We start from the raw sequence: 6,353 nt of genomic DNA, 5'->3' as shown, positions 1-6,353 counted from the left end.
ACTCAGTGCTGAACAACTAACCATTAACTTAAATGCCAAGACCATTCACATATCAGAAAAGATCAATTCACAGTTTTATGAAACCTTTGATTGAGATTTGGCCTAAGTCTTCATTTTTGAAATTTTTTTCAATGTTGCCTGGCTGTACAAACCTTTACACTCTGAAGACACAGTCTATGGTTGACTTTTCTCTGCCCTTTTTAATCATGACAGTTCCATGATCAAGCTTAGAGCAATATTCTAGGGAATTCCAACTTATTGCTATTCCAGTCTAACAACTTTATCTTATCATTGACTACTGTAGTTTCTCTGGTGCTATTCTTGCTCTTCGAACTACATGAATGTTGAACTAACAAAATGGCTCAAAGCCTCACTGATTCTGGTAGAAGTTTGAAGAAGGTATCTGTGGACAGGACAGATAACTTGGTAGGAGGATCACAGTATGAAGTGATTTCTGTGAATTTATCACACAAGAATAAACATGTCATTGGCCTTGCAGATCCAGATGATATTACTGGAGTCCTAGACATCTAACTTATTAATGGACAATGAGATTTTAGTTTTATTTTTTGCCAGTATGGGAGCTTGAAATCAGGGCTTTGTGCACTTTCAGATTTCTTGCTCCTGGTTATGAGCCATACCACCAGCCCTGCTCTTTGCTTGTTATTTTAGAATGGAGTTTTAGTGACTTTTCTGGAGTTTCCCATCAGAGCTTGCTTCAAATTATTACCCTCTAGATTGGAGCATCCTAAGAAACTAAGATTATAGGCATGATCCATTGACACCCAACTAAGAAGTCATATGGTCTAAAGATAGTAGTTAGCTAGACCTGAATATTTTCATTTGATGAGAACTATACAACTTGTAGATGGGGATGGAAGGGGAAAACTGGGAGAGACTGAGTAAGTAAGGGATGACATTGTTCAAAAAGAAATGCACTCTATCTTACTTATGTAACTCATCTGTACAACAACTTTACAATAACAATAAATAAATTGAAGAATAAAATACAGAAAAAAGAAACCAAAATTAACATGATAATAATAAAGAGCATGTTAGAAGAGCACAGAAGTGCAAGTTGTTAAAAATTCACATGCCATTGTACTTAAAGCTTCCAAGTTGGACAGCCTGGTGCATCTATTTACATTTCACTGGCCAAAATAAGTTGGGGTGTGAAGTCTAGAAACAATGGGATAGGAAATCATATCTCTTCTACCATTATTAACAACAATAACATTGCACAATTGCTTATCGAAGTACCACTGTAGAACATTTTAATTCAGAAATGGTTTTGGCCAGTCAAATTTATGAAATACTTTTGGTTTTGTGAATATGTAATTTTAGGTTTGAAATATTTGCTTCCATAATGTTTCTTTTCTTATAATTATATTCAAAAGCTATATAATTTTCACTAAAGAATCATAGTTCCTCTATAGTTTGGTTATTTCGAATTCTCCCAGACTTTTGTTCCTTGTAATAATCTTTCCTGATATTATGAAAACCTTTGTAAGTTTCTTTCTGGACATGAAATTATTTCTTTTGACTAGACACCCAGAAAAAGAATAACTGGGTCAAAGAGTGAGACTATTTTAGAGTTCTTTAAATAATTTGACAATTTGCTTTTCAAAAGGGTGGTAACAATGTTGACTCCTGCTTGCAGAATGTAAGAAGCTCATTTGTGCCACATCCTTATTGATGATGGTATTATAAATGATAGGAAATAGTTCTGAGACAAGTTCTTCTCCGAGGTATATTTACCATCCTTGTATTTTTTTAATTTTTTTTCTATCTGAGTATGATTTGATTCAAATAGCTCCTACCAGAAGTTGACATCTTAGAGAAGACAGGGATTCTCAAAGTCTAGTAGCTAAATCCTCATTTTCTACATGCCTACTTAATAAAGGAGACATGAAAAAGTCATCTACTGAGTAAGTACATTAGGAAGTTAGTATAGGATTTTATTTAAATGTTTATTTCTTTGATTCGTTCAAGGTGAAACTTTTTTTTTTTAATATTTGACTAACCAGTTGGATTTTTGCTCTGCTACTTGAGCATTCTTTCCCTTGGCTCATTTGCTAATCATGGCACAGTCCTTTTCTTATCAAAGTAGGTTAACTCTTGGGGACTAGGGCTATAAATCATTGGTAGAGTTCATGCTTATGATTTGTGGGGGAGCTGGGTTTACCCCCAGTACTGAAAGTAAATAAGAAAAGATGAAAGATAAACTGTTTATATAACAAAACAGTATTCTTTCTGGCATAGCTAATATCTATCTCTAATAAATCTGTCAGTTTTTGCAAATTTTCTTCCTAGGTGAAATTGTGAACTGATTATTTTTCCTAAACAGTTTATGATTCATAGGCTCCTGTATTATGTGATTGTGAATGAAGCTGCTTTCTAATGAACAGAGGAAAGGGATATTGTGTATTTTAAATCTCAAACTACTTAAACCCTTAACATTTCTTATATGATTCAAGGGCCACTCAAAAAAGATAAATTACCCTTTGTTCTTTTTGATCATTACACTGTACTCTTTACCTCAATTTAGTCTAAGAATTTTTTTTTCTGTTGAGCACAAAAGAAAGATTAGCACAAATCAATCATTCCAAACAGAAAAACAACCCTTAGAAAGTGTCCTGGTCTCAATGAATCAGAAGAGCCAATTTCATAACTGAAGGAAATGTTGAGCTCAGAATTACGTAATCCAAGTCCACTGTAATTTGAATTGCTAGGGTCGTGGCCAGGTGGCACACAGTACTGTGTCTGGAATTTAAGATGAGGTAACTGGTTGTTGTGGATGAAACAGGTTCTTAAGCGCCACTCTGGAGTCATCGACCTCCACCTTTTCAAGATGACTTTACCATGCAAAGAAATATAAGTGGGCCTGGGGACAAATGGCTGATTCAGAAACACTGCAATGGCCACTTCATGGCCACAAAGCCAAGTTACAGCCTCTACAGGGAAGAAGACCTTTCAAGAAGTCTCTATAAAATCTGGTGCTAGACACTGTTAGCAATATAGCATTTTTTACTGGATGGTTCTCACATTATGTATTCTTTTTCTGGGGGGGGGGCGGGTCCGGTCGTGGGGCCTGAACTCTGGGCCTGGGCGCTGTCCCTCAGCTTTTCAGCTCAAGGCTAGCATTCTACCACCTAAGCCACAGTGCCACTTCCAGCTTTTTTCTTTTTGCTTATGTGGTGCTGAGGAATCGAACCCAGGGCCTCAGGCATGCAAGGCAAGCGCTCTACCACTGAGCCACCTACCCAGCCCACATTATGTATTCTTATACCATTAAAAAAAGAAAAAAAAATCTAAGAGTTAAGAGGAAACTTTTGGAAGTATGTTTGCTACCTTGATTGTGCTGATTTCACAGATACTTGCATATATCAGATTCATCAAAATATACCATTTATTTATTTTTGGTAAAAGCAGATAAAATATTTAATATGTAATTTACAACCAGCTTAGCATACAGGATGAATATAGATTATATCAAAGTAGTAGACAGTTAGGGGTCTGTGCAAACCCTGCAAAAATAGTACTTCAGGTATCTGCTAATCAAAAGCCAAAAATAAAAATTTGCAGTTTAGGAGTGATACAATTCAAACTACCACAAAATACAAAGAACTGCAAAAAATGTATACCATACCAACAACATATATGTTATTAAATAAAGATTTGATTTAAAAGAAAATAAATGAAGCCTCTATGTCTTTTCTACATGCATATTATTCCTCATTAAAGAAAAAAATGTAAAAAGGCCATTGGTAATTGCTTTGTTAACATTTGTAGAAAATGCCAATTCTCTGGTCACAAACTCCACTAAGTTTAGCACTTAAGGTCTCTGCAGTGTTATCAACTTAATTTAAAATACTGTTAATTCTGTAACTCCATTGGTAAAATAATGTGACTTGGAATATGGCAGTCTTCATGTTGACAACAATGATCCACAGTTTTGTTTTTAAATTTCTTAGGCATGAACAGTTATCCAGAAGAACAGCACCCTCGTCCACCACTCTGGGCTTGAGGTCATCATCAATCATCTGTACACCTCTCCTGGCAGCTTCTGGTTGACTAGAGCCATTGCCTTTTGCCCTCTCATCCACTTGGGCTGTCTCTATCTTTCGTTTACAAAGGTCAAGAAAGAGCTCCTCAATTCCTTTGTTTGGCTGAAGTAGGATAATGTTTTTCTCCCACAGACTCTGCACATGATTCCGCTTCTTGAATGGACACATGTCTCTCTTTTTCCAAATCTATTTTATTACCCACTATACATAAACAGATTTCATTTCCCAACATTTTCTGTAATTCTTTGACCCAGTTTTTTACCTTCTGAAAAGAATCTTCATCTGCTCTATAATAAACTAAAATAGCTCCATTTGAATCTCTGTAGTAAAGAGGACCTAATGCATGGAATCTCTCTTGACCCACTGTATCCCATATAGCAAGATTAACTCTTTTCCCACCGATATGTAACTTCGTTGTTAAGAAAGACGCCTGCAGAGTGGTGATGTGCTTGTCCTTGAACTTGTTCTCGCAACAGCGCAGCACCAGCGACGTCTTCCCCAAGCAGCCTTCTCGGAGCAGCACCACCTTGAAGGAGGAGGCTCGGCCCGCCTCAGCCACCAAACCACTGGCCGCAGCCCAAGCCAGAGAGCCGCTCCACACAGCCCCTTCAGGGCCCAGGCCTGCTCACCTGCCCCGCCGCCCACCCGGCCCCGGGCTCCTCTACTCCTCCAAGGCCCTGGAAGGGCCGACAGAAAGTCCTGGAAATGAAGAGCCCTCAGCCACCACGTCAAGAGCATTCCCTCTCCGCCTCCCTCTAAAGGCGTCTCCTTCCTCCTACCTCACATTCCAAAAATATATCATTTAAGTGTGTGTGTTTTATATCAGTCTTACTTTAGTAAAACTTATTTTTGTTCCCGTGAGGGCCCTGGGGCTTGAATTTAGGACCTGGTGCTGTCCCTGAGCTTTTTCCCTCCAGGCTAGGGCAGTACCACTTGAGACACAGCTTCACTTCTGGCATTTTGGTAGTTCATTGGAGACTAATTGGTGCCAAGCTAATAGAATCGTTTTAACAATATCAGTCGCAGCTGGATGCCGGTGGCTCACACCTATAATGCTAGCTACTCCGAAGGCTGAGAGCTGAGGATCCCAGGTCAAAGCCAGCTCAGGCAGGACAGTCTGTGAGGCTCAGCTCCAATTGTGTACCAAAAAGCCAGCAGCTGTGTCTCACGTGGTGGAGTGTAGACTTGAGCAAAAGAGCTCAGGCACCATGCCCAGGTCTGAATTCAGGCGCAGGATGGGCGTGCACACAGAGAGAAGGGAGCCTGGCAAACTCAAACTGCTGAATGGTTTAGAAGAAAGCATCCCAGATGAGTGTTAGGTCCACGGGGAGACAAGGCCCCTTCCTGGATTTTCCCCGGTGCACCCTGGAAGTCCCTGCCCTGCACCTGTAAACCAGGCAGCTGCCCTGCCTGGGGCAGTGGGCGGGCCCTCAGGCTCTGAGCTCCCCATCCGCTGAGGTCAGCTCCGCCTCCGTGTGGCCACACCCCCAGATAGGCTCCTCCCACCACACGCCCCGCCCCTTGTTGTCCTCCATCTTGTGCTGGCAGCGGTTTGGCCACACCCCTCCGGAAACCGACTTCGGCCTGAAACATGTGGCAGCTTCCTCCAGGGCAGCCTTATGTCTTGTGCGGGGACTCCGATGAGGAGAGGGTCGCTGGGTCCCGGGCTTCCCTTCCCGAGGGTCGGTCTGCCTCCTGCCTCCTCCCCCTGGAGCCCAAACTGCTGGAGGAGCGAACCCCACCCCGACCTCTGCCTGCACCTCTGCTGGCTGCGACACCGCTTCCGGTTTCCTGTCTACTTCCGGTGAGCGACTCTTAACCTAAGTGCCTACAGTTGGTCTCTTTCAGGTCCCCCCAGTCCCTACAGTCGTCTCTGCTCAGACCTGAGCCCTTCCCTGGCCTTCCCACCCTCAACAGCTGGCCTAAGTCCTCACTGACTCTGCCCCGTAGATCCTCACCTGATTTCCCACATCCTCACTGCCCCTCCATCTTCGCTGGCCCCGCCTACATCCTCACTGACTCCTCCCCCTGCGACTTCACTGGACTCCTCCCCTCCACACTGGACTCCTCCCCTCCACATCCTCACTGACTCCTCCCCCTACGACTTCACTGGACTCCTCCCCTCCACATCCTCACTGACTCCTCCCCCTGTGACTTCACTGGACTCCTCTCCCTCCACACTGGACTCCTCTCCCTCCACACTGGACTCCTCTCCTTCCACATCCTCACTGACTCCTCCCCCTGTGACTTCACTGGACTCCTCTCCTTCCACATCCTCACTGACTC

The 6,353-nt window shown here is 42.4% G+C and overlaps 1 pseudogene across 1 annotated transcript; it reads right to left on the bottom strand.

Moving 5' to 3' along the window:
- Window positions 1–3,984: 3,984 nt before the first annotated feature.
- On the bottom strand, window positions 3,985–5,660 carry LOC105994776 (annotated as a pseudogene). Its single transcript, XR_001175527.1, has 2 exons — window positions 5,401–5,660; window positions 3,985–4,633 (listed from the first exon to the last, which is right to left on the bottom strand). The product of XR_001175527.1 is annotated as a ras-related protein Rab-21 pseudogene (transcript).
- Window positions 5,661–6,353: the final 693 nt, after the last annotated feature.

The sequence above is a fragment of the Dipodomys ordii genome, unplaced genomic scaffold, assembly GCF_000151885.1.
Source record: "Dipodomys ordii isolate 6190 unplaced genomic scaffold, Dord_2.0 Scaffold109, whole genome shotgun sequence".
Classification (NCBI taxonomy): domain Eukaryota; kingdom Metazoa; phylum Chordata; class Mammalia; order Rodentia; family Heteromyidae; genus Dipodomys; species Dipodomys ordii.
Note: the sequence above shows the minus strand (reverse complement) of the source record. Positions and strands in the feature narration are given on the sequence as shown.